The sequence below is a fragment of the Protopterus annectens genome, chromosome 16.part0 (genome assembly GCF_019279795.1).
Source record: "Protopterus annectens isolate FY-2018-M chromosome 16.part0, PAN1.0, whole genome shotgun sequence".
NCBI classification, from domain to species: domain Eukaryota; kingdom Metazoa; phylum Chordata; order Ceratodontiformes; family Protopteridae; genus Protopterus; species Protopterus annectens.
The window spans coordinates 383,288,081-383,314,782 of record NC_056750.1 but is presented as its reverse complement, the minus strand read 5'-3'; the positions used below and the strand labels follow the sequence as shown (position 1 = coordinate 383,314,782).

At 39.3% G+C, this 26,702-nt stretch overlaps 1 protein-coding gene across 1 annotated transcript in view; it reads right to left on the bottom strand.

Annotated features, from left to right (window-relative positions):
* The window catches only part of C5 (complement C5), a 1,726,304-nt gene that overhangs the window by 983,644 nt on the left and 715,958 nt on the right, over positions 1 to 26,702 (bottom strand). The gene's annotated exons all lie outside the window — the stretch shown is intronic.

The following is a 26,702-nucleotide window of genomic DNA, read 5'->3' as shown; positions in this document are numbered from 1 at the left end:
GCTAGGCAAGACTAACAATGCTTGGTCTTTTAGAAAATAGAAGATAAAGTATGCCTTGTACTACCATCTGCTTTTATATCATAATACAAAAGTAATTATTAGGTGTTAATCCACTGAGAACTTGGAAGCCTATCAGTTATTCTAGCATTCTTTCAGTGAGTGCAAGTGCTGTGAAATATACTTGTTGAGTACTACTTTCAGTGCCCATGGATCCTGCGCTTTATCAGACTGTTATGTACTGTAGAAGAGGTGTGTGTGTGTGTGTGTGTGTGTATATATATATATATATATATATATATATATATATATATATACATATATATATATATATATATATATATATATATATACATACATATATATATATATATATATATATATATATATATAAAGGGAGAGAAAGAGAGGGCATAATGGGAAATGACCCCTCTTATGAGTCATACTGTGGGAGGGGCTTTCTCCACTGCAGAAAAAAAATAGTTTAAGATTTACTGAAGATACATCTTTTTCAGGCTTTGTCACTCATTGAGAGTTCTTTCAGTGGAGCGATATGATTGCCTGATTTTGTCATAAAATCAGAAATAACAGATACAGCAAGCAGAAATTAGCTTGTGGGCAAAATATTTAAGCAATAACCCACGTCTGGGTGTGGATAATACTGAATTTACCCACGGTTGGTGTGGTTTGGTCACGAGGGCGTTGCCCGAGTGACCAAACAGAGACAACCATGGGTAAATCCAGCATTACCCACACCCAGAAGTGGGTTATTGCTATTATACAATGACATTATTTAAGAAAAAAAATACTTACTTTTCTTAAATAATGGCATTGTATAATGCCTCCGTGCTGCACTTCTGCAGCTGTCCGGTATCCTGGGGCGTTTCTGATCTACTGCGCATGCGTATGCTTACACAGTACATCAGAGCTGTGTGTAGAGGAAGCAATGGAGAAAGGAAGATCTCTGTTGCTTTTTTAAAGCTGTCTTGCCATGTTAAACGAGCCATGTTAAACGAGTTTAACATAGCGAGATATCTTTAAAAAAAAATCACTGGAGAAAAGAAGATATCCGTTGCTTTTTTTTGAAGATATCTCACTATGTTAAACTCATTTAACATAGCAAGATTACAGCAATGGAGCTCTTTCGTTCTCTGTTGCTACCTAACACAAAAAAAAATCAAGACTTATACTAATGGAAAAAGTCTGGGTGACCAGACCTTTTTCCATTAGTATAAGTCGGATTTACAATGGGTACGCTGGTTGGGCAGGCCAATCATCGTGCATGTTTCAGAATACTAATAGGCAGTCACTGTATAATAAATCATTTATATCAGCTTTACAAAAATATTGTATTATCCATAACCCTTTAGTCCCCAGTTTATATTCAGGATTACAGTGGTCCAGGTCTCCTGAAAAAATGCACTAAAGCGATTTAACTAATTCTTACCAATAGCACCTATTTCATATGCTTTCATTTAACAAAAATAGATTCTTATGGCATCCTGACATTTTTGACTGACATCCTTAACCAAGTCACTTACCAATTAATAATAGACAACACAGGAAAGGGCACATTGAAAATAATACAATGATACTAAGATTATTTATTTAAAATGTTCTGCAGTGCTAAACAGTAACATAGTAAGGATGGGATGAAGGAGGCAGAAATTATTACAGAGTGGGATCAAGAGTTCCTGACCTGCATTTTGTTTTTTCTGTACCAAAATGCCAGTAAAGAAAGACACTTAAAGACATTCACTTGAAGAGATGAGGAAGGTGGGATGCTATATCAGGAACAGGCATTGTTACACAGCTGTGGCTCTAATGTGGATACTAATCACTGTCAGTCACTTATTATCGATATTTATAGTCATATTTTCATAAATGAGACTGGTACATCTTACTAATCTTTATGGTGTAGAATGTCATAGTGAGAGACAAAAAATAGATTGCCACTGTGCATGTATAGTACACTGCACTGGCGATATTGCTAGTTGTTTGCTAGTAATTATGAAGGTATTTAACATTCCCATATGTATATAAATTTAGAACAAATAAGCATATTTTTCATATTTCTTTAAACATGTCATGAAACAAGCACCCAGAAATTAATTTCTCACATGAAAGTTCAAATATGGCTAACAAAATTGCCGCTGACACTATATGTATAGTTTGTATAGTTTCCAAGACAAGAAAATGTTTGTGAAAGTTTAGAAAAAATATAATATTTTTCCTTATCTAAGAAACTTGTACTTTTAGTGCCAGGGTTCAACAGGAAAATAGGAATTCCAGTTTTATTAGCAAAATGAAAATTTTCTGGAAAATAACCTAAGAAATATAACCAGGGATCATGGCTTTATAAAGGTAAAGGGCTATGTAACGACCTCCTACTTAAACCTAGGCAGTAACTGAAGAGCCTCAAGCCTCACCACTGTCTCCAGTAAGGGAATGTCACTGAAACAAGGATAGAACACATAATTTCCTAAGTGTACACTGGGAACAGGCTCCAAACCTGGGACTGAACTATTTATCTTTAATCCAGATCCCCAAATGAGTCTTCACACTACCCACTGCAGAGCACTGTGTTCCAGTTCTAGGTATGTGACACACTCCCTCTTAAATATTTGATAATCACACATACTCTTGGGAATTCTGGCATGGATTTTCCTGCTATGTCCTCTTTCCCAAATTACACTGTAACACTGCCACCAGTCAAAATACCACAATACCCTTAAGAAGGGATGCTCAATTATATTGAGTAAAACATATTGATTTAAAAGGTAGCATGTAATCCAAGCAGCAAGGCATTCCAGAGTGGCCCTGGTGTTATCACAATAAGCATAAACACTCTTAAGTTACTAAAAGTACTTTATAAATAACCAGCCACAATAGAATCATAGGATCATAGGAAGTTACTAGGTTATTGGCCCTCAGGCCCTTATAAGCCTAGCCAAGAGTTTAGCCCATGTTTAGTATAATATTTAATAACTAAAAATGATTTTATATATATATATATATATATATATATATATATATATATATATATATATATATATATATATACACTGAATAACTAATTTCAGTGAACTACATAGTTTCACACACAACAATTACAAAAATAACACTGTAGGATATGTTTCACACTAATTAAAGAAAAACTGTATTTATCTAACTGTAGATCACTAAATGCCTAAAGATTAACTGCATATCTCTCAACCTCTAAGCAGAAGAAATGTGGACAAAGCCCAACAAAATGGGGGGACAAAGGCCCAAAAATAGGGACATATTTTAAATATTGCTTTTATAAACTTAGATAGTTGCTGGAGTAACAGGGTTTGTTTTAACATTTTATTTTATTTTACATTTGTTTACCGGGCTAGTCCAACTGGATATATGTCCATTCTCTGAAGGATTTGAAGTGTAAAACTCAAATGTATGTCATTATTTAGTAACTTTAATCCTCAGATCATCCCAGTGATTTGTCAGAAAACTACAAATTTTATGAGGAACAGGCCAAAAATATGAGCTGAAAATCTGTACAGTTGAGAGGTATGATTAACTGTCCCTGTGTAATCTAATTAACTAAGGAAGGCTAGATGATACTCAACTTCTACAAGGCAAAATATGAATATATGCCCACTATTCAGATTATTGCCTAGTTCTCAGCAACTGGAATAGCAAATCCTATTATTTCTGTTGAACAGCTCTGAAAAATTCTGAGTGATAAATGCTGATATGGAAAATAACCACTGACTACTACAACAACTGATGCTGCAACTGAACAACACTGAACTCAATTGACTCAGAACCTGCTATTTATAGCAGAATCTTTTAAAAGTCACAGAAAGCTGTTATAAAAATTCTACTCTCTCATTTCAGACTTGAAAAGTACACGAAAGACAGATGTTGTGAAGATTTCATTCCTTTCAGCTTTGGCACACAGTGACATCACTCTAAGTCAGCTGACTGGCACAACTTGCATTCAGAATTATTTTTAAAAGTCATGCACATTTGGTCAGCCACAAGAACACTGTTTGATTCAAACATCCTACACAAATCAAAGAAACAATCACCAAACATAAACTTATTTGCAAAATTATAGCTAGTCATGCTGGCATTTATAACACTGGGTAATTTATAATTATTTACAAGTATTTACAAACTTCAGCTAATCATGCTAGCATAGAGAACAATATCTAGCATCCTCACAGGATATGTAGGCTTTCTGTTGAAATTCAGGAGACAGTAATTGTGCTGCTTGGAATATTGATATTGAAAACAAATATGCAGAATATATACAAGTTCAAGGCAGTTGTACCTCAGAGTATTTCCTGCAGTCTAAGGTACAGAAATCACAGAGTTAGTCTGTATCAGTAACAGTTGTGTGACTGCAGGGGATAAAACCTTCCAAAATGCTTTGTTGGCATTATATTGAGATTTTAGATGCTTTGTATTTCTTATGCATTCAGACTTTATTTTATAAAGATGTGTGAATTGCAAATATGGTTTTCATATTTCTAATAGTGAGCCAGTTTGTGTACCCTTGCAGTCTTTTGGGGTATGCTGCTTGGAATATTATCCTCTCCGTAAGGTCATCCTTGGCAGAATACTTTAAGAGGATGTGCCTGACAAAACTGTTCCAAAAAAGTTAAAACATACATACAGCAGTTCTTAAAAAAATAAGGCCACCTTTCCCAGAAAAAGGATAGTGGCATTGAACCCTGGAGCCAGACCAAAGATTCAGTCCAAAATATTGCATGGAGCATCTTGTGGTCTCATCTGCTAAAAAAAGTATGGCTCAAGTACTGTGTCAGTCAAGTGGCAGGAAGAAACAGGAGAGATTATTATGGCATATGTACTAGCAAGTCATGACTCTTTGGATGTAAAATATCAGTCTGCTGCTGTGAAAGAGTCTTGGGCTTGCTCAGGAAGTTGAAAAAATATCAGTTACATATAACTGGTCTCACATGTATATACAGTATTATTTCTAGAAATACACTTCATTTTCCTGAGAGTTCTCAGGACAAGCCCTGGGTGGGCATGAGGATACTCATCAGCCCCCACCTGTATATAATACAGCAGAAGTTTGTGTTAGCAGATGAGATGTCTGCCTCAGCATGGCAGTGAGTTACACAAAGGTAAATTTTGTCTTTGTATATACACATACTATTATTCACATATTCTTGTGGCTGACCAAATCACATACTATATACACATATTAGTATTCGGCCGTCTCAAAGACTGTGGGATTACTGCTTGGTAGGGTGCTAGCTACTGACTCTAGTTCTGCTGGAAAACTTCAGCATTGACATGAAGATAATAGAGATACATGAGAAAACATGACTGCGAAACATCATTTCTGATCTGAACTCATATGATGAATTGTTAATGGACTTTACGTGCTAGACCTGGACTTTCCATAACAAACAGCATCCTTTAAAATACAGCTGCTTGTATGTTTACTTGCTACCAAATGTCTTATGCCTGTGTTCACTGACTGCCTGCCTTGATAGTTGTTATGAGGCCTGAGGCTATATTTTCTCAATGTTTAAGTCAGGAGAGAGCTTAAGCTGTCAACGTATCACATTTGGGCCAGAAAGTTGGGGCAGTAGCGGGATAAATTTAGGAAATCCAAACATGCATGTTGCGTATGAGGGACCAGCAGATACTTCCATATGGAATTAATTAATCCCCCACCTATGAAAAAGTTAGAACTCAACCTCAGCACAAGAAATCTGGACAAAGCCAAAAATAATGAGGGGACAAAGGCCAAAAAATAGGGACAAATTTTAAATATTGCTCTTAGAAAGTTGTTAGAATAAAATGTTTTGTGTTAGCATGTACCTTCTGAAGCATATGAAGTCTGAAACTCAAATGGCTGCCATTATATAGTGGCTTCAGTCCTCAATGATTTGCCAGAAAAACAGAAATTTTATGTGGAACAGACCAAAAATATGAGCCAAAAATCTGGACATTCTGTAAAAAACTAGACAGTGAGAGGTATGCCATATGCCAGGGATATGGAGACTGAAAGGACTCCGCTCCATACCTTACTAGTAGAAGGAGTTGTGACCAAAGCTAGTCAGTGATTGATGTTCTTCATTCCACATTGCTGCAGTCCTAACTATTGGGTAGTCCGCTGTCCAGTCGGCCCGAATACCAAAGTATATGGCGCGGTCAGGGCGCATTAGACCATATCCTCAGTCTTTTGCCGCATGGTCGATGCAGAAGTGCAGGTTGGCGTTCTGAAAGTTTCTGAAGCCAGAGTTTCAGACCGAATCAAAGTTAATATTTTGGTTTTCTTGCCTCAGTATTTAACAGGATGTCAGAAAAAGTGAATAACTGTATTTCTTGTGGGAAACAGATACCTCATAGGGATTACCATACTTTGTGTATACCTTGTTTAGGGCCTGCTTGTGCTAGATTTAACAACTATTAAGAGAAGGTTAGACTGTGCCAGGTTAGTGTTTGGGAAGCGTTGTAACTATAAAAAGGACAAAACAGCAAAGCCTAGAGTGGAAGAACCGACAGTCCCAGGAGGTTTTGCCAGGTGTTTCTTTGGAGTCTCAGGAGAGACTTTACTGTTACAGGATGTTTCCTCTCAGGAAGTAGGCCAGGCTGAGGGGCTTCTCAGGTGGCTGTTCTTCCCTCTCTTCCTAAGGTGGTTAGGGCCTCCCTTCTGTTTCCAAGGCTTCTTTGAGGGCAGGCCAAGTTTTACTTCAGTGGGGTTTCTCCTAGTGCTTCAGGGTCTTTGCCTAAGAAACATATGCTTAAAATGGCAGAGGATTTGATTACTATGATAAGGGGTTCTATGCCCCCTCCTGATAAGAGGCCTAGGGTGGAACCTGAGTTTGAGAGTTTTGAGCAATGCTCGAGGCTTCTGAGTCTTGAAGACTTGCAGGAGTACCTCCTTATTCTGATTCTGATGTGGATGATTCTACTCCTTCAGCTTCTCCTCCTGAGGATTTTTCATTTTCAGAGACTCTGCATTCCATGAGGGAGCATTTTAAATGGGAAGGTCAAGATTTCTCTGATTCCAGGAAGAGGCTTAGGGAATTCTTGTTTTACCCCAGCATAGGCCTTTAGCTATACCTCCTGTTTTGAATGTGGTGGAAGATGTTTTTGCAGAGGCTTCCATGAATCCTGATTCTTTGCCTCCTGCCCCAGTTAAACCGGATAGGTATTATAGGGTGCCTGAAGCTCATAAGTATCTTTTTAAGAGTCCTAGGGCAGACCCGGAAACTGTCTCTCAGGGACCTAAAGGTGTGAAGGCCTCAGTTGTTAAAAATCCTGTCCCTCCTGATAAAGAGGCAAGGGCTTTGGATAGATGGGGAAAGAAAGTGTATACTTCTTCCACTTTAGCCATGAGGGCGTTGAATTGTCAGTTTCACATGTTAAAATATCAGAATTATCTTCTTTCACAGTTGAAATCTAAGGTGGATGCTCTGGCGGAAGGTATTGAGTGTAAAGAGTTGCAGGATTTAGTTCATGTGTCTGAACAGGTGGGTAAACATTCCTTGCAATGTGGTTTTGATGCTGTGCAGGCCTCCTCCAGGGTGGCTGCCACTGGTTCTGTTCTTCGCCTGGTTGAGAGATCAGAATTTAGCTGAGCATGTTAAGACACGGATTTTGGATGCTCCTTTGCAGTCTGATGTGTTGTTTGGTTCGCCTGTAGAAGCAGTTTTGAAGAAAATGGAGGACAAGGCTAAGTCTATGCAAACTGTTAAAGATTTTTGCAGGTGCAGCCTCCGTTTAGTAGAAATTGGCCTGCTAAGGGATGGACTTATCCTGCTTATGATTCCCAGTCTAGGGGTAGGTCTAGACGTGGTAGGGGCAGAGCTCAGGGTTCTTTTAGGCCTAGGACAGGAGTTCCTGCTCAGACTTCTGGTGAGGGCAGGGGTCAGTCCTTTCGTAAGCAGACCCAATGACCTGCCTTTTCAGCTGCCAGTTCATTCTCGCCTGGCAGCACCCTTGGGAGGAAGACTGTCTCTTTTCAAAGAAAATTGGGATTTAATTACCCAAGACAGATGGGTTCTGGATATCATTCACCATGGTTACAGGTTTTATTTCCATACCTTGCCTCCTTTCAAAGGCATGCCAGACATTCCTCCTCTACAAAGACAAGAGGCTCACAAGCAAATTTCTCTGTTACTCCAAATAGGGCATTCAGCGGTTCCTGTGCCAGAAAGGGGCCTAGGATTTTATTCTCGCCTGTTCCTAGTACCAAAAAAGGGGGAACACGTGGAGACCAATTTTGGATTTATCTATCCTCAACACTTATCTGGACATTCCCAAGTTCAAAATGTTGACGTTACAACAGCTTTTACCTCTGCTGGGCAAAGATCACTGGATGGTAACTTTAGATCTCAAGGAGGCTTACCTTCATGTGCCTATAAGACTAAGTTGCAGAAAGTATGGAAATTCTCATTATCAGTTCTCTGCATTGCCCTTTGGCTTATCTACTGCCCAGAGTATTCACAAAGGTTCTGGCTCCAGTGATAGCTTACTTCAGGCTAAAAGGAATTCAAATCTATCCTTACTTGGACGATTGCCTGATTCTGGCTCAAGAAAAGGAAGACCTTCTACAGCATTTGGAATATGTCATAGCAGTGCTAAGATGCCTAGGGTATTCTGTGAACAAAATAAAGTCCAGTCTAGTACCCTCTCAAGACATGTGCTTTCTGGGTGTGAGACTGAATACAGCAGCCCAGATGGCCTTTTTAACCCCGGACAAACAAAAGAATCTTTCCAGTTACTTCCATCAACTATCTCTTCAGTCCGGGCTGACTGCAAGGACAGTCCTTCAAGCCTTAGGGTTCATGGCATCTTGTATTCTGGTGCTTCCCAATGCCAAACTGCATATGAGGAAGCTACAATGGTATCTCAAAATGTATGGACACAGCACTGCCAGGATTTGGACACTGTCATTCAAATAATACCTTGCATTCAAAAGGAATTTTTGTGGTGGGCTCAGGAATGTCACCTAAACAAGGGAGGCGAGTCAGATTCTAACGACAGATGCCTCAGACATTGCTTGGGGAGCTCATCTAAATGGAAAGTGGATACAAGACAAGTGGCCTGCCAGACTACAGCATCTACATATCAACATGAAGGAGATGTTAGCAGTCCAGTTTGCATTAATGGCTTTCAAGGAGTTACTTCTTCCAGGGCAGGTGTTGATTCTAACAGACAACACGACTGTCATGTGGTACATCAACAAACAAGGGGAACACATTCTTACCCATTGTGCAGGCAAGCAATGATTTTATGGGCAGCTTGCAACTAACTCTTCAGGCAAGGTTTCTGCCGAGCACAGAACTCCTTAGCAGATGTGTTAAGCAGACAAATCATGGATCCCGTGGAAACTGGATCTTCATGTATTTCAAACGTTGACAGTGTCCTGGGGAACTCCAGACATAGATCTGTTCGCTTCTCCACTAAACCACCAGCTGCCAAAGTTTTGCACAAAGAGGTTTCATCACACAGCTTGGAAAGTGGATGCTCTTTCTTTCAGTTGGAAAAATCTTCATGTTTTCCACCTCTGCCTCTTCTTCCAAAGGTGCTTCTAAAGGTCAGACAAGACAAGCCAAGGATGATTTTAATAGCTCCAGATTGGCCTCGCAGCACTGGTACCCATTACTGAGGAGTCTGGTAAGAAGCCTCCATGGCCTTTACCCTTGATTCCACACCTGTTGTCTCAGAGAGACGGTCACCTGCTCAATGTCAAGCTTCACTCTCTTCATCTAACAGCCTGGCATATTCTGTTTTGAAAGACAGCAGGTCTCAACTTCCTCAACAAGTTTTAAATGTGATTTTGGAAGCCAGGAGACCTAGTACAAGGAAAGTGTGAAAAATGGAAGAGATTTTTATTTTGGAGTGCAGCAAACAATTTGGAGATTTCGAGCCAAATCTGAGTGTGGCTCTTCAATATCTTACTGAGTTATTGGACAAAGGTTTGTCTTTCTCTTCCATTAAGATTCATGCTGCAGCAATTTCAGCTCACTATGATTGTGACCCACCATTGTTTTCGCATCCTTTGTTCAAGCAATTTCTTAGAGGGGCAAAGAATATAAGACCCCAGAGCTCCTACTCCTGCTTGGGATCTCAATTTTGTGTTGGAGAAACTTACTCTACAACCTTTTGAGCCTACTGCTGACTTGAAATACTTGTCATGGAAGACTGCTTTTTTGTTGGCCATTACTTCTGCAAGAAGGGTTTCTGAGTTGCAGGCCCTTATGGCAGTGGAGCCTTTTGATTTTTCATAAGGATAGAATCCTTCCTTTATGCCTAAGGTGGTTTCTAGTGTGGCTTTAAACCAAACTATTCATTTGCCTACTTTTATGCAGATCCCCAAAATAAAGGGGAAAAGATTTTGCACACTTTAGATGTACACAGGCAATTGCGTTATTATTTGAGCAGGACTAAGGATTTTAGGCAGTCTCAGCAGTTGTTTGTTTCTTTTGCTTTGAGTTCTCAGGGCAAGCCTGTGTCAAAACAAACTATTTCTAGATGGATTGGGTGTTGCATTACATTTTGTTATTCCCATCATGGCAAGGAAATTCCAGCTGGGATTAGGCCTCATTCCACTAGGGCTACTGCCACTTCAACAGCATTTCTAAGGGGGGTGGCAACTAAGGATATTTTGGAGGCAGCTACTTGGAGTTCAGTGCATACTTTCTCTAAGCATTATCACCTTCCTCTCTACTCTAAGTCTAGGGCTGGTTTTGCCACAGCTATTTTGCAAGGCATGTTGTCAGTTCCTGCTTCCTTATGATTTGCCAGCCTCCCTTACCTCTGCTTTGGGATTCTAGTTAGGACTGCAGCAATGTGGAATGAAGAACATAGTACAGTTTTGTACCTACCATAAATGTAGATGTTCGAGGATCCACATTGCTGCCCTCCCTCCTTCCCTCTGTGTTTAGGGGTGGTTGTGTAGGTGAGGTTATATTCTGCTAATTTTGTATATTTTGTATATATATTTTGGTGCAGGTTTGTTGGGAGTTTTCCTTATCTTTTAGGGTCTTCTGACATCTGGGGCAAGAAAAGACTGAGAGGATGCGTCATGCAGTGCGATTAGTAGTACCGACGCGTACTGCCAGTCTCTAATGCGCCCTGACGGCGCGTCAATACTGGTATATTCGGGCCGACTGGACAGCGGACTACCCAATAGTTAGGACTGCAGCAATGTGGATCCTCGAACATCTACATTTATGGTAGGTACAAAACTGTACTTTATAGCAGCGGACTGGCTGTTATGCTACAAAGAGGTTTTCCATAAAATGCTAGTGAGGACGAGGGTCTCCAGGTATGACTAATCAGTACCAGCAGTCCACAAAGATAGTAGCTGTGTAATTCAATAAAGCAAAGTTCTGGATGTGGAAGTTTGGCAAAGTCATAGATAATGACTTTTTGGTGGCCCAGATAGTTTCTGGCAAACATCGATTCCTTATCAGGCCCCCCCCCCAAAAAAAAAATAAACATTAACCCTTGAATAAGTCCTAAATGTATGCTCAAAGCTAAAAATACTAGCTCACTGTGGCCTGAAAATGTAATGTGCTGCTTCCTTACCAGTATGAAGCGCTGTCTTACTGACCTGCTACACAATCTGTTCAAAATCTGCCTCTCATCTGGCTTTATGCCTGAGTCTTGAAGAACTGCATTATGCATTCCTTTACACAAGGGTGGGGGGCCCACAACTGATCAAGATAACTGTAGACTCATAAACCTAAAAAGCTTTATCTGAAAGGCAATGGAGAACATCATTTAACCCCCCTAAACATGGACATTGGCTGCCTGAAGTCCCTTGATCCAAATCAGTTTGAGTTTCTGAAATGTAGATACTGTCTGTTAAACCTGGTCACTGAGGCCCTGGAGAAGGGCAAATCAGAACACATAGCTCACTTTAACCTAAACAAAAAAAAAAATAACACAATTTTTCCTCAGGCATCATAGATAAACTTATCAAACTAAATACAGACCCTTATGTTACCCAGTGGATTGCAAACTGGCTCACAGACAGAACCTAACAAAGATTATGATTACACTAGCCTCCAAAAGGCTTGTTAACTGCAGTGTCCCACAGAGTTTGGTACTGGGGCCACTTTGTTTTGTATTTACTTTTCTGATGTCAAAACTGACATCAATGACCTTTAGCTGATTAAGTTTGCTGATGGCTGTAAGTTTGGAGCCGTCATCAACTTACCTGGTTACTCCAGTTTCTGCAAGAAAAACGAATGGTGCCACAACCTTAGTCTGAAGGAAATTTTTAATACGTGTTGTATTATATCCTTTTGCCAAGCAAGAACCTTTGCTTCTACCACATTAAAAGTACAACTCCTTAAAACAGGCACATTTATCAAAGACCTAGGCATATTTGTTGAAAATGAGCTCTCTTTTGGCCACCATGTAGCCACATTTGTTAGGGAATCCTTCTATTTCAGATTGCTGATTACTAAGGGTATTTCCTCCAGGACCAAGGATACTATCATTCCTCTCTACTTGTTTGTTAATCCATAATTGAATACAGTGCTCCATTTGGCATGTACCTCTCCAGAAATATGATTTAACCTGAAAGAGCCCAATGTTTTCGTTCAAAGAAAATCAAGGGTTGAATTCCACCACCTATGTAGATCAACTAAGAGTGCTATTTCTCTTTTCTGTCTCACATAGAATCCTTAGAGGTGACTTCTACCTTGCCTATTTTGTCAAAAATTACCCTGTCCTGAACAACTGCCTTCATGTATGTAAATACACCACCATGAAAACCTATAACAAAAAACATAACATTCAACATAGCATAAACCAAACCAACTGACATAATGGATGTCTGACTCAAAGAACTCCTGTCCTCATATAAAACTTTTTTTGTCTCTTACTGGTAAAATACTAAATAGGTTTTGCTCTCACTTACAACTATGGTTTTATTTTATTTTTTTAAATACAAACATTTAATGTTTCTGCACTAGACCCTTTCATTGAAGGAAGAACAACCCCTATAAACATACTTTGAAATATACTGGTATAAACCATTCATCATTTATTGTGTTAGGGTTCCATTCTCCAAAAGGGCTTAATTAATATGACATCATTACCTCTTGAAATATGTGTGATGTATGTAAAACCTGCCATGTGTACTCTAAACACAAGCCATGCTCCAGAGTCGATACCTCTCACAGTACAGCTTCTATTTTTTTAATTTCAAATCTTAACCTAGAACAGCTGACTGAATCTGCAACATAAAGCATTTGTTAAATTGTTCTGTTATTGCTTACACATTCCATAACCCTCTGTAAACTTTTGTCTGTTGTTCCCCACATAAAAATCTAAATAAGATTATTGTGTTAGGAAACACCACCACTAGTATTACAGTCTGCATTATAATTACATAAAGTATCACTAGTGGAATGTTTAAATTAATCAGTTACATTAATAACATCACGTGCACCATAACTGAAAAGATTATAGTCTTTTTTGCTGGGTCCTTGGTAATCAAGTGTTTTGTCTAATATATACTTGTATAGGTGTGTGTGAAATATTCCAGAAAAGTAAGGTACAATAAATAAAGATCTGCACGAGAAAATGTACAACCAAAACAAACAGCAAACTGATGCAGTCATCAGTCCATAAAACATCCAACAAAACTTTAATAAAAATGATAAAACAAAAAATAAAACAAGAAATAAGCACTTTCAGGTATTACCAACCCTTCCTTAGATCTACCATTTTCAAGACCTAATGGAATTAAATATGTAATTCAAATTCAAATTACACATTCAGTTAAAAGATAAGACTAATCAACAGTTCAAAAACTTAGTTACGGAGGGATATCTATATTGATTGATTGAATGAATGAATGAATGAATGAATGAATGAATGAATAAGGGCCAATCAAAAGTTCAATTCATGGGTAATGCCCTGTTATTGACCAATCAACATTTTCTTCTTAATCTCCTTCCTTTAAGTGCTAGTTTCAAGAATAAATTGGCATTAAGTCCTGGAAGCAAATAAGTTTGCAACTCTGCAATCCATTTCATTTCATTTTGTTTCGTCTAAAGTCTAATATCTCCCCCTCTACTATTTACTTAGTTACTTGTAACGCCATGAAAAAGAACTGATCACTGGGGTTGTCATAAATATGCTTAGCGAGCGGATTCTTAAAATCCTTAAGTCTTATATTACTCACGTGCTTCGAAATCCGCTCCTTAAATAGTCTATCTGTTTTTCCTACATAAAAATAAGAACACAGATTGCAACGTGCTATATAAACCAAATGTTTGGTTTTGCAGTCTGCATACATATTACATTTGTATTTCCTGCCAGTACAAGGATGTATAAATTTGTTGTCTGTAGATATATACTTGCAAGTACACTTTCTACATGGAAGGGTGCCAACTCTATGTATTATAGAAGAATCAAATCTATTAGAAAAGTGGCATAAGAGTGGTTTCAAATTCTTGTTCCTTTTAAAAACAAATGGGAGTGTCTCCCACTAAGTCCTTCATAGCAGGATCAGAAGTGAAAATCTTCACGTTAGATCGAATGATTTCCCAAATATATTTTATGTGACTGGGATATGTCGGCGTGATCTTCTTCTTCGCATTCAGCGGAGACGCTTGTTTCTTATCATTCTGCTCAACTAAATTGTCTGTTCTTCTACCATGTTTATTAAAAGGTGGTACTTCATTTATCTTTTTATTGGAAAAGTTAGCTTTACTTTCATCTATTTCTTTACTGTTATAGCCTCTAGTAATAAGATCTGTTCTCATATTCAAAATAGCCAGTTCATAATCCTCATCTCTCGTACATAATCTAGATGTTCTATACAGTTCATTCTTAATTATATTATTAAAAGTGTATGGAGGATGAATACTATGCCTGTACAAAAAATTATTCTTCTTACATGCTTTTTATGAATATTTGTCATAAATGTGTTCTCCTTGTCATAAGAGACTGCTACTTCTAAAAAATGTATCTGTTCCATGCTACGGTGCAAGGTAAATTTCAAACAATTGGTCATATTTTCCAAGTATACCACAAAGTCTCTTAATTCCTCTTCCGTTCCTGTCCATAGCAAATAGATGTCATCAACAATATGCTTTCAAAATTTTAAGTAATTAATAAAGGGGTTGTTGTTGAGCACAAAGATGTCTTCCCAGTCTGCCATCACTATGTTAGTGTAGCTATTTGTCACAGTGTGCCCATAGCAACACCCCACTTTTGCAAATAAATCATTCACAAACAAGAAAGCATTGTTATTTAAAATTAAATCAGTCAGATGGCAAATCATTTCTTTTCTATCAGCGTTAAACACCATATGAACATCAAGATAATAGCTGTTAGATGTAAGTCCAAATTTATTTGGGATGACATTAAAAAGGTTACTAACTTCAAGAGTAGCCATTAAATAATGTGAGTTCCTATCCATAAATTTCATAAATTCAGATAACAAATGTAAAAAATATCCCTTATTCCCTTAGTATTGTGGATTTAGAGTGGACCACTTCCTTAAGAGAGTGTTCAACATAAATGGAAAGTGGCTCCATAATCCAAACATTCCCTGATACTATTGGTCTTATCAGGGGGTCAGTTGGATGTTTATGCACTTTAGGTAAACCACTGGTATTATAAGATGTTCCACAATGAAATAGTCAAATAAGTCCTTAGATAGTTTATTGGCAATGAAAAGATATCTTAATTTAAGAGTAATATTTTTTCACATTTTAGATATGTGTAACTTAATAATTTTCTTATAGGTTGTGTCATCTTTTAACATGCTAAACATCTTATGTATATAGGCTGTTTTATTCATCAATACAATCCCGCCTCATTTATCTGTGGTGTGATAACCAATTCTGTGTGTTCCCCCATAGGAGCAGAGGCAGGGAGGGTGCTTGCATCACCCATGGGGAGTTGCCAGATGTGGTGCAAAGAACTGTGTACCAGACAGTGGGCACACACCTACGCCAGATGCAGAACATGCTGTCCACTTTTTCAACAGTAAACACTGGGAGCATTTAACATTTTAAGTTGTATTTGGACTGTCACCTCCAGAGAGAGGGGTGACAACATCATAATTACATTGAGAAGCCAATTAGACCAAATTAGGTGTGTCCAGTAGACACATCTGCGACATAGAGAGCTACATATGGGATGATATTTTTAATGGACAGGTGCCCTTTTTTTCTTTTTAAAGGAGAGAGTGGAATGTTGGGGGAGGAACATAGGCAAGTCTGGAGCAGGCAAGTTGGGAAAGTGAAGAAGCATTTGCAGACAGGTAAGACATACAAAGACAGGGTTGTTGAAGGACACAAGAGGGGGTGAACACCTTGGTGGGAATGGGGAAATTGTGAGCCTATGGACGCCATGTTTGCTGACATGAGAATCAATTCCCCATCCAATGGACTGCCATTACTGTCACCTCACTGTACCAATGTCTACTGTGTTTGACATCTGTGTCTCCTTGTGTTATTAATTATGACCATGGAGAGCAGAGTCTCCACTTGGAGTAGTATATATGTGGCACACAATACTACATACCAAACCAGGCAGTGCAGCTCGAGTGACAAGATCAGCCCCCCTCTCTCTGCCCCCAGAGGAAACCACAGGCTTATCATCTAGGGAAGAACTACCTGAGGGTGCAGGTAGGGGAGGGGCTGCAGGGAAGGTGCTGCCAGGCTGCACCCCAGTAGTGCTGGGCCATGGTGTTGTAGCCAGTGGAGGGTCAGTAGGTGTCCCAGAGGTAACTGTCCTACCCTGCCGTGCTGTAGTAATATGTAATGATATAAAAATCAAATAATTAACTACACATAACATAGAATAATGTACAAAGGTACATTAATAAAAGTATTATAATGGTAAATATGATAACACACAATATAATGCAGATATAATAAAACAAAATGATAAAAAGATATAAGGGGTGGGGTGGGAGAAAACATAAGAGAACATTAATAACTGCACAGATAATATACAATGCTTTCTACAAATAATGTACAATATTATGTTACATTTCACATATACAAGACCAAATGCTAGTCATTCTCTTTATTACATTGCATACTATCCTTTTGCTAACAAAGACACACTATACTACAGATCATATAGCATCCTGAACATATACATGTTGTATGTACAATGTTAACATTTGACAAAAGGCCATCTGGTGCACAGGTAGGAAGGTCTGCACCTCCACTGTTATCATTATGAATAGATAACACTACTGAGTGTTACTGTAGACAGCCTAAAACATTATTGCAAAGTGCTGCCTTTACATATGTGGAGTGTGTTATCTGAAACACAAGCAGAGACCAATGTAATACTACTGTGCTTTCCAATTTGAGTATACAAGAATGGCAACACTTCCTTTTATACTGTTATAAGCAGAGGTTCACTGTTATAATGTTAACAATTTGAAGCATGCTCTTGGTTTCCCTGGTGTATATCTAATGATCTACATTGCAATATGTATGTCGGCTGAAATGTATCCATTATAGTTTGTAAGTGTAGTTTAACAAATGGCAACCCCTATCTACCCTGTAATACTGTACTGTTTTCATAGACGTACTAATTCATGCCCACTATTCCATTACAGTGGACAAATGCATACTCACAATGATACAAATGTTTAGCAAAATACACTGGATTTATTCCTAATGGTATAATACCAGTACTTTTTGAAGCATATATACCACTTGCATCTCTCATCCTCCTCAGTCTTCCCTCATAGACTTGCACATTTTGTATTCTCTCCACATTAGTTGTGGGGGACATATAAACACACAAAGGTCAGAAATCAGAAACAAGTGCAGCTGCTTCATCATTCAAACAGTGCCTGTAAGTGATACTCGCACATCTGTGGAGTGCCATCGGTCCTACATTCATCCATCCAACGATTGAGGGTATCCTTGTTCCTCATCCTGAGGTCTCAATAGTGATTTCTACACTGTTTGCCAGTGTGGATGATGCCAGTAACAGTGGACAAATCCCAGGCCAAACTATTCCATGCATCCAATTTGTAATCTAATCCATGATAGTGCTCTTGCAACAGCTGGGGATCGTAATCATTCACTACTTCCAATAAACATTTTCGACTCCTGCACACCCTACTTTTGAGAATGAAATTTCAATCTTGCACCCTCAACAGCAACCATCTTTAATGTGGATGAACACCAGTGTACAATGTGATTTCCCATCAATTACAGCTGTAACAGATACTGAGAATGTGAAACATTGCAGCCTGTATCATTTGGAAATGGTGCAGGCCACTTACCATTGCGTAAACACAGGGAACGTGCTTGCATACAGTTAGTTATGCACAATATTTGGGATAATACAGATATTATTATGAAAACTGTATCGGCCATCACAATAATACATATTATATATGAAATACTAGCACAACTACGAACATTTATCATGTGAAGTGGGACACCATTGAAAAGGACAGGATTCTGCAATATAACAGCATTGCACCTTAGCTATGACACCCCTACAATCACAGGTGTTGCCAATACATGAATGTAGATATACATGTTTAAGATTTGCTGCATTAGTAGCTACTACAGGGACACATTACAAAACAAGGCTGCATTACTTGTATTCAAAACCAAAACCCTCAGAACTAGTTAGTGATACTTAACTCCTCACAGCACAGTAGAAGTTACATAGCCTGTGGCTACACTTGTATGCAGTGAAAGGTTCATACAGGCTCAGTATAAGAAAATGAACTGATAACATGTAGAAAATTAGATTAATGTATGATAAATACATTCCATTTTGTTAATACACAGGGAATATGTCTAGATACATGTGCAATCCAGATCAACATGCAATGTACATTCAAAGGAATGCATGGTTGCCTTAAAGCTGGTTTTCTCACATATAGCACTGAAGTAAGCCATAACAGTCATTCATCACACAAGCAACTTCAACAGGGGTTGTACATTTATTCTGAAGTAGTACATGTTAGATGTACAAGTAGTGAAATGTTCCACATGGAATATAATTCATGTACCCCTTACACAGGCTGTTATGAATCTTGTTTTCAAATATACAACACTGTCCTAACATACTGTGTTCTCGGTCACTCAGCAATCATAGGTTCATAGGTAGGTACTAGGCTATCGGCCCTAAGGCCTATACAAGCCTAGCCAAAAAGGAACCCTTGCTTTCGCCACCCAAGAAAATTATTTTCCCCTGCCCCTGTCAAGCAGAGCCACAGAGGTGATCCCCGCTAATGAAGAGCTTTGTTTGATATAGATAGGTAGTTTGTTCCAGAGTATGGGAAGTCTCTGGGACAGGAATCTATCTCTCCAGCATGTTCTGTTTATTGTGGTGACAAGGTTTAGGTCCCTAGAGTGTATAGCTCGGAGGGATTGGGATTTCTTTAAGTGGAGCATGTCCAACAGCTCTGGGTTTGACATAGCTTTGTATATTAGGCAGAGATCATCTCTGAGTAGGTGATATGCAATGGAGTAAAGCTGGAGGTTTTTGAGACGGTCTGCGTAGGGCATTTGTTTGAGGCCGGTAATCCTATTTGTGAGGTATTTCTGCGGCCTTTCCAGTTGTTGTAGATGTCTTGTAAGGTACATACCAAAAGGAGCGTTGTACTCTATAATGGGTCTACTGAGTGACGAGTAGAGGGGAACAATGACCTCTTTTTTCCTGGATGAGAAACCTTTGTGATGAAGTGTGCCACATAGAAGGATTTCCTGACTACTGTGGCGATATGATTATCAAAGGAGAGACTACTGTCCACCTGTGTCCCAAGGTCTCTTATCACACTTTTGGTGTTAAGTAGACTACCACCTATGTGGTAGCTCATGGGTATGGAGTTTTTACCAAAGGGGATGGCAGTGCACTTTTTGGCATTGAGCTTGAGGCTATGGCTTTGACACCAGACATCTGTCTCAGTGCAGCCCTTTTGTAGGATGTCCACATCGTTAGCAGTTTCAATTATGGCTCCTAGTTTGCAGTCATCTGCGAACTTCATTAGCCAAAGACCTTCTGTGTTAGCCTGTACTTCAGAAAAGTAGATACCAAACAGGAGAGGACCCAAAACTGAACTCTGTGGTACTCCACCTTGTCACTGGTCTGAAGTCAGATTTGGAGTCTGCTACTTTCACAGTGTGGGTTCTGTCAGTGAGCCAGTTGGCAACCCATATTGTGTCATAGGGATTTATACCTAGTTTTGTGAGTTTATCTATAATTCCAGAGTGGGGGATGGTGTCAAAAGCCTTGGTGAGATCTAGATAGGCTGTGTGAACCACCTTACCCTCGTCTACAGCTTTGGTGACTGCTTCAAAGAAGTCAATCAGGTTTAGGAGACATGATCTGCCTTTTACAAACCCGAACTGGATAGAGTCCAGAGTTTGGAAATTACTAATGTCTTTGTTTATAAGTTCAATGATGATACGTTCTATGGCCTTGCAGACCAGGCTCATTAGGCTAATGGGGTGGTAGTTCCCAGGGTCCATGGAGGCTCCCCCTTTGTGGAGTGGGATAACCATCGATGTGCACCATTCAGTGCGCACAAAGCCTGAGGTGAGGCTATGATTAACATGGTGGTGGGGTGCCAGTTCATTCTGTAGTTCATGTAGAACGCAGCCTGGGATGTTATCAGGTCCCATGGATGCTGTGTTCTTGGATTTGGAGAGTGTGTTTTTTACCTATGCAGCCGTGATTACAGGAACTTTGCATTCTTCCGGTACAGAGATGAACCCTTTAGGGGGTGGGGGGCGGTAAAGTGAGCACTGAATCTATCTGCCAGGATGTTGGCAATATCAGTTGGTTCTGTATATTTAATGCCATTGTGCTGTAACTCAGAGCAGATCTGAGTGTTGCCATTGCGATTCTTGACATAGCTATAGAATGCTTTGTGGTTGCCTTTAGAATCAGTGGCGATTTTTTTTTCATAACTAGCTTTGGAGGATTTTATGAGGGATCTCAGCTTCTTACTGAGGCTGGCCAGGGAGTTCTTACAGTCATGGGATTTTACTCTTTTTTTGCAACAGATTCCTTTTCTGTTGTAGAGTTTGTTTATGGCAGGGGACCACCAGATTGGCTTCCTTTTTTTGGAGGATAGCATCTTGGTTCTGTTAGGGATAGCATGATCCATGCCCTCGTGTAAGTGCTTATAAAAGTGCATTTGTGTAGGATTCAGCAGTCATACCTCTATTGTCTGTTTGCATTGGTGTCGTGAAGTTTGCCACTTCTGTCTAGCACATTATAAATATGTGTCTGTATTTGAAGTGATATCATATGAATTGTGGTAATATTTTGAAATTTTGGTATAAATATGCTGAATTGTATGCATCTAATAGGTGCTCACAAATAGATGAATATGCACATCAGTATTTATTCAGTTTGGTAAGGTAGAAATGTGCATATCTTTAAACGAAATGTGATTATATTATATGTATATAGAAGTAAACAACTTGAAGACATAAGGGAATGTAATATATTCCATTAAGATTTTTGGTGGGATATTTCATTAATTGCTTTTTTAATTACTTGGTTGTAGCTAGTTTGGTAGGCTGTGCCATGTGTTTGTTGGATTTTAAGTATAAAGGATGTGATGTCCTGACACAATTTTATTAACACTGAAGAAGGACCTTTTTGTCTGAAAGCTTTGTTTTATTAAAAAATATCCATACAACGCTGTGGAACTTGCTTTTTGTTTTGGTGTTTTTGATTTTCTGTTTGCTGGCTCCACTTTATCGTTGGTTCACTTTGTGTTTTTTTGATCATTCTGGGTGATGGCAGGATGCTACTCAGAGCTAGGGTCATACCTCCCTGGGTTACAAGATTGGAGAGCTTCTCCATGTCTCTTCTCATGTAGTCCAGGGAGGTACGTCTCAGGTCATTCACACCAACATGGACAATGACAGAGTCATATTTGTACTTGTGGTGGAGTGACCTGAGTGCGTGCATTATGTGGTGGATCCTGGCACCCAACAGGCAGCTGACAGTAACTTTCTCCTTGTTTAGACTGGTGAGTGGAACATCAGTGTGCCTGACTATACAGTCACCTATGACTAGAATGTTGGATACGTTGTTATGCCTTATGGGCTGTGGTTGAGTGGCACACTGAGTTTGTGGGCTATGTTTCATTTGGGTTGTGTTGGGGGGGGGTTGCATGCATTTCTGCTTTGGAGGTCTCTGTTGCTTGAGCAGATTTTTATTGAGAGCCTCCGCAAATGTAGGTGTGTGTGTGTTTTGTATTGCTATGTATGTGTTTTGGTGGTGTAGGTGTTGAGGAACTATGTGATGAATGTGATGTAGTGCAAGTGTTTACCTTCTCCTCTTGACTGTCTAGGCAGTCTTTGGTGAAGAGAGCTTTGCTTCCAGTTTGGCTATATAAGTGCATCTTTCATAGGTTGTAGTGTTGGGTGCTAGGAGGAGAGGGTTGTCTGTGTACATGAGGCAATTGCTGCATTGCCCCAAGATGCCCAGATTCATCAGATAGACAGGAGAAAACACCAGGAGCTGACCCATAAACATGCATGGATAAGTCCTTATTTATTAAGTACTAAAAACTGTTTTCCTCTAGACAAGTGAGGAAAGTTGAGTGCTGTAGTAATTTGTTGCTTACTTAATGCTTACAACGAGTTCTGAACATGTGCTGAGCTCAAAGAAACAGATTTGAGTGCTAAAACTAAAAAAATGGTTAGTTCTAAGGGAAAATTTGAAGAGCAGACTTTATGGCACCAGGAATAGTTTAACCCTAGCTAAGCGGCGATGCATAAAGTGTTTTTTTTTGTTGTTTTTTTAATATAACAGTAGCAAATGAGCAAACTGATTTAAACAAATTAACCATTAAAAAGCTAAAAACTGAGCCCCATTCCAGTAGTCTTCGATCAGACAAGTTCTAACTGCACACTCTTGCCACTAGGGTGCAGGGGAACCTTCTCCAAAAAAAGATAGTCTGTATTAGTGCTCATTTTATACAAACAAAGCTAGATTCAGCAGGTCTAAATTTAGTCTAAGCTACAGCAAACAAGGCATACCAATTTCAGAAAGAAATAGTTCAAATCAGCAGGCATAATAAGCCTTTAACCAGAAACTCCCAGCTCAGAAGGGCAGAATCTACCCTCTCCTCCCACAAGAGTGCAGACCACACCTTCTTAATGTAAAATAACTAGCCCAAAGCCCAAGTGCTTAAACCAGAACTAATACACTTAGACTAACAGACACTAAGTCTTGAATCAGCAACTCCCAACTTAGAAGGATGTAAGCTACCTGTCCTGCCACAACAGTGCAGACCACAAACCTTCTTAATGTAAAACAACTGGTCTGAAGCCCAAGTGCTTCAACCAAAGGCTTAGAATAACAGTTACAATTTAATCAGGTTACTAACAAGCAGTAATCCGCTGTCCGGTTCGATTCTCAGCTAGAGCGTCTTCTGCGTGGAGACATGCGTGAATGGGCATACCTTCGTTGAAGGTTGTGCATCAGGCCTGGCAAGCCGATACATAAAAATCTACTGCCAATCATTAGCGGACCGGTGTTCCACTGTGGCAACCCCTAACCGGGAAAAGCCGAAAGACACAAACAAACAAACTAACAAGCAGTAATAAATGCAGCAGAATAAATGCAATAAAGTAGGAAGAAACACAAATACAGTAAAAACAGCTGAATAAAATGCAATTTTTATACAACAATAGAAAATGAGCAAACTGACTTAAACAAATTACCCAATTAAACATTAAAAAAGCTCAAAACTGAGCCCTGTTCCAGCAGTCTTCAATCAGACAAGTTTTAACTGCACACTCCTGCCACTAGGGTGCAGGGAGCCTTCTCCAAAAAAGATGGCCTGGATTAGTGCTCAAGTTATACAAACAAAGCTAGATTCAGCATGCCTATATCTAGTCTATGCTACAGCAAACAAGGTGCACCAATTTCAGAAAGAAACAGTTCAAATAAGCAGCCACAATAATCCTTTAACCAGAAATTCCCAACTCAGAAGGACAGAATCTAACCGCTCCTCCCACAAGAATGCAGACCACAAACCTTCTTAATGTAAAATAACTGGCCTGAAGCCCAAGTGCTTAAACCAGAACTAATACACTTTTAGAATAACAGACACTAAGCCTTCAATCAGCAATTCCCAGTTTAGAAGGATGTAAGCTACCTGTCCTGCCACAACAGTGCAGACCGCAAACCTTCTTAACGTAAAACAACTGTCTGAAGCCCAAGGGCTTAAACTTGGGCTTAGAATAACAGTTACAATTTAATCAGGCTACTACCAAGCAGTAATAAATGCAGTAGAATAAATACAATTGAGTACTTTTAAGAAGAGGCAAAAGCAAAATAAAGTGCAATTTTTTTTCTGAAAAGTACTGTTGTATTGAGTGTTTGTTCAAACAGTTGCGTACTGTTGTCTTCACAATGTTTACAGATATTACATGGAAATATGTAATTCAGTAACCAAAAAGTACAGCCACGGTGGCTAATATGAACACGCACTGACTGTAATATTGTGAGTTTGGATCAAAGGTATCCACCCCTATGTGAGCCTGTGAGATGTCTCCCAGAGAACACATCTTGAGCATTTGGGAGGGGTTACATATGGGATTCATTTTAGCTAGCAGGTTTGCCAGCACACATGTGGCAGGTGATACACATGCTGTTCAACATGCCTTGCCATTACAGCTGTACACCTAATGGTTATTTTAGACCCTATCCTGTTCCCCATTTCTTACTGTAATGTGTACATGGCGCCAATGTTAGGCACACATTAATGTAGGATATTGCAATACAGAATACAATTGTAGCATTCCTCTGAATATATACTCAGATATAATGTTCACTTTTGTCATGTTGTAGCATACCATGCAGTGATGTAAAGATTGTGGATGGTGATGCCTGTAACTCACCATGTATGCCCATGCTACTCTGTGAAATGTCCCTGTGACTACATATAGCATATAAACACATACAGTACTTTCCACTTGGAGGGTTTTCTGCACTTGTCCCTGTCCATGAGTCAATGCTGGGAGAGTTTGCTTAGTTCCTTCAGGGTCTGTGTGCCCTAGAAAGATTTCCACATTCTCTGTGGATGTTTATTGCCAGCAGCAGCAGTATCTTCACCCTGTATTACAGCAGATGCATATAAAAAGCAGCAGGTAATGAAAATCTGTTTCAGGTAATGAAAATCTTTGCCTGCTTTGTGTCTGCAGTGCAGTATGATCTCAACCCACAAAAAAAAAGGAAATGGAGACAGCAGGAATTCTTTTATATCGTGTGTTTTAGCTCCATAGGATTGGCTGATTGCCATGCAATTCAGCTGTGTATGCTGTAACTAGCATCTCTGAAGCACAGACTAGAATACATGCAATCAATTACTGATGTTCTCAAGTATAAAAAGCCAAATGAGTAGCTGGGTAAACTGATGTTGGTAAGAGTTAGTACATGCTTGCAACTGAGAAACACATTCCTTGTATTTAATATATTTCAACAGAGGAGTATTGCACTCGATCAGGTATGTAGTCATCTTATTACCTAAATAATGCCAATGCTGGAAAACAGATAATAATACATGTGAAGTAATTCTGTATGGATTTGTTAGATATATACTCAGAACATGGGCTTCTTTATCAGACATGTGAGAGATACAGAGGCTGTAGGATAGGCAAAACGTTTAATGCTGTGTGCTACCTATGTACACATGCTCCATGGCAGGATCCTTTTATAATACATTTAACATTTCCCCATTGTTTGCATAATGTTATTCCTGACCTTGGTATTTGGTATGTTATAGGTGGTGTGGGGAGAGATGAAGTCCTGCTATGTAAAATACTAGACTGCAATGTTATGCTGGTTGTGAGCCATAGTCCTTTATCTGTTAGGGCACAATAAATGATATAATGCTCTTGTTACTCACTTACTTTTGTAACCACCTTTGCTATTTACTGCACAATGTTGAATATGTACATTGTTCTTCCCTTTTGAGTATTGGGAGCCTTCCTTTACTACATAATCTGTATAACACTTTATACTTTTATGTGATCATTATTTGTGGTGTCTTTATTTTGTCTTTCAGTAAACAGTATGTCCCTGAGATGAAAACCACCATTCTGAGGCTGAAAATGAGCTGATCATAGATGCACTTTGTCACCCCCATGAGGTCCTGCTGTCAAGATGGAGGCAAAGAATGGCTGAGTGTGCAGTACTGTGGGAAGACATTGTCAGAAATCTCAACATGGTGGGCAGACAGAGTTGCACATATGATCAGGCGCGTCACAGAGCTATTGACATGATACATGCATTGAGGAGACGTGCAGTAGACATGGCATACGACCGTGAGTTCACCAGTGGTGGACCTGCAAAGAAGAACCCCTCAATGCCACTAAAGAATTCCTGGTGAATATTGCCACACAGGAAAGCTCCCAGCAGTCTGACAGCCAATTTGTTTTTGATGTCGGTGCCACTCCTCCTACTCAAGAGGAGCGTCCAGGTAGACTGTGTAAGACCATCAATAGAATACATTTGCAGTCAGTCTGTAATAATGTATATGGTTTTCTTGTGTGACAGGTTGCTTTATTGGTGGGGTGTAAGTGAGAGAGCTGCAGTGTTCAAGTCCTTTAACTGGCAAAGATGGATTCATGGCACACATCTACACACAGGGCAGCTCCCAGTCATCCTTGTGCCAATATGTTCTGGATATGTTTGCCACTCCCACCTCACATGTGGGGCTGCCAGGAATG